This window comes from Thermobia domestica, chromosome 7, assembly GCF_964235325.1.
Source record: "Thermobia domestica chromosome 7, izTheDome1.hap1.1, whole genome shotgun sequence".
Lineage (NCBI taxonomy): Eukaryota > Metazoa > Arthropoda > Insecta > Zygentoma > Lepismatidae > Thermobia > Thermobia domestica.
In genome coordinates, this window is record NC_137460.1 from 77048260 (window position 1) to 77051390 (window position 3131).

The window sequence follows — 3131 nt, forward strand, 5'->3', positions numbered from 1 at the left end:
AATCTACTTTCCACGGAATTCATAAATAATCTGAATAGAACAGAGAATAGGGCTAGTAAGAGAAAAAATTAAAATACTACACATTTAACGTCCGGTTTTGAGGTAGTACCGGACACCACACAGAGGAATCAAAAACGAACTGTTCGGTAAAATACCGGGCGGTTGGAAACCCTAACATATATAGTTTGATATATATATTGATATGACGACTTTCTTTGACTTCCAAACTACTTTATGCATAACTGTGTCTTACAGAATAGCTATATCCGTCTGTATATTGACAAGTACCCAATCTAAACCGGTAAGATATCGAAAAGTGATTATTTGGAATCGCGTCAGTATCACACGAATAGGTTCCACCTCATAAGTGAACCTTCTATTTAAACTAGAAGTGGCTGAAATTAACCATTTCTGGTTTCAACGTTGTTCTTGTAAAATTTAAACGGCAACAACTAGCGAGAAGCGGCTTTTGGAATCTATCCACCGTTTAAAGACAAGATACAATCTTTCCCGCCTTTCTAATAAAACTGGGAAAGATATTAGAAATTTGCCACTATTTCCGGTTTCAACATATAAACCTCCAGAGAGCAAAAACTGTAAAACATACCGACAAACTGATTTCTAACATTGCTTTAATGTCCTAACATCAGATTCCATCTACTCCGTTAACCATCTATTCAAACCAGAAGGGATAAAAATGATCCATTTCCGGTTTCAACGTTGGTCGCCATGCAGTTAAGACGATAAAGATAAGAAAGTCCGTTTCTTGATACGGATTCAGTACCGCAAGAATACGTTCCATCTCTGACCTTATCCTCTAAGTTATAAACCTACTACATCTAGTTTAAGTAGGGGGTCTATTGAGTATTTCGAAAATAAAACTTCATGCGATCGAGATCAAATTTGGGATGGTGGTAGAAGTTGAGCTTCTATATAAGCGTGTGATATATTATTTCCCAGGTTATGAGCAATCATATTTGCGAAATCAAAAATCACATACAATGAACTCATTTGATCAAGGTCAATTGTGGTATAGTGGTAGATCTTTATCTGCTAAATAAGCGTGTCAAATATTATGTTATGGAGGCTTTTGGTTCCTTTTCGCAAAATACAAATACTTCTAAACTAGTTCTACTTTTTGATGTACGTATATGAAGGCACACTGGAGCGTGTAATGTAAGCATGCCAGTAGATATACATATTTTCGTCTTTTTTATTGTATGAAAACGAGGATCATAGTAAAGAAGGTTAATATATTTATTATAGTTACCTGAATGTTGGTGTAGAGTTCAACAGTAGAATGTAAAGTTCAACACTAATACAATATAATCAAAAATATATAATAAGGAACTCTTCGATTGCGTGTATATTATTACGACGGTCATTTAGATTAAAGTGGCAATATTGCTGTGATTTCATTTTCTTATGTCCCTGAGGCAAATGATGGGTACCGTAGTAATTGTGGCGCTATTACTGTCCCGATCGAGGCTGCAAAATCTGTCATAACAATATTATTTAATATAAATATTTCTTGTTGGAAACGTACTTCATGATGATGATAAGTAAATTTACTAAGCTCACCTTCTATTTGAACACTACATTCATAAATCATGTTTAGGTCGCATTAGTTTAGTCACATGGACAATGCTAAAGCAAATAGTCAAACCAATACTAGCATGAATCTCTTGATTATTGTCAAATACAAGAACTCAATTCTCGAACAGTAGAGAACATCTGTTCCATTTAGTTAGTTATCACAGTTTTAAATATGAAAACTAGTCTTTGTTACAAACAAGTTCCTTATCATTGAAGGTGGAAACGAGATTTTTTTTTAAAAAAAAAGAATGTAACAGACGTAGAAGGAAAATCAAGAAATATAAATAAAAGTGCTATTTGCACTGGAATTTCAAACTTATATTGTGATTGAAGCTTGATGTTGAATTTTATATAAAAAATACCATCTTTCCCCTGCAGGTGTGTCTGATTTATCTTTCACTAACATAATAGATTATTATTAAAAGAAAAGGAACAGACACAACGAGACTATATTTGTAGTGTTTAGGCCTTTCTGAGTTTGAGTGCTCTTCCGCTTTGTTGTTCATGATGCAGTTCTTGCTGTCTGTGCATCTGTTGTTCATGATACTTAAAATTATTGCTTTTAATATTTGTTCTTTCTGGAGAAGAGGGCAGCAAATTGCCTAGGGCCAGTCCTGACTTTCATGGTAAAATATATCTTTTCTCTCTATTGACAAAACCTGTATATAGTAACATACGATACTGCAAATGTCTACTATAATCTGATACCTTATATTCCAATTCCCCGGGCAGTTTGATATGTATGACGGGACTGGCCCAGATATCCTCCATAGATGCCAATAGCCCAGATATCTAATTCCTAATTATAATCCTAATATCATGACGTTTAGTGTCAGACTATTACTGCGTTTACGATAATCTACTGATGGAAAACTTTTTAGTGTGTAAACAGGCGATTTCTGCTCTGAATGTGCTATCCGTACTTTGCAGTATAAACTTCAAATTGCGTAACTAATTTGATATTTAATCAATCTCTGCATAAAACAGTTTTGAAGTGACATGGTCGAAAAAATCTTAATGGGTGACCGTAGTTAATATTTAGTATTAAGTATATACTACTTACCATTTTGGATAGAGAAGGAGAAAGAAAAGTGTGTGGTTGCATAATGTACTATTTTGTAGCTGCTTGAGTAAAGAAATCTGTGTAATTAGTTTAGTGTTTCTAAACATAATAAAAATGCATATTATGCTTATTGAACTTGGTTTTTAAAATAATACAGTCTAGGAACAACATAGAATAAAACACTTTTGACCGAATAGTGACGCTCAACTTTATGCTCAGAAACAAACAAATAGAGGGAAGAAAACATATATTTAAAGGTAAAGTTTGAAAAACTCCCGGTACTACAGAATCTTACAACCTTGAGATCGACAAATGCTTGAAAAAACTTTATTTAAAAAAAATAAGTGGATAGATTGATATCCATACTGCTATCTTGACACACTTTATCTAGTTATCTTGATAACTTGATATCAAGAAATTTTAAATCATACTTTTATACATGAGCAAATCTTTATATAAAGTAGACGTAGCA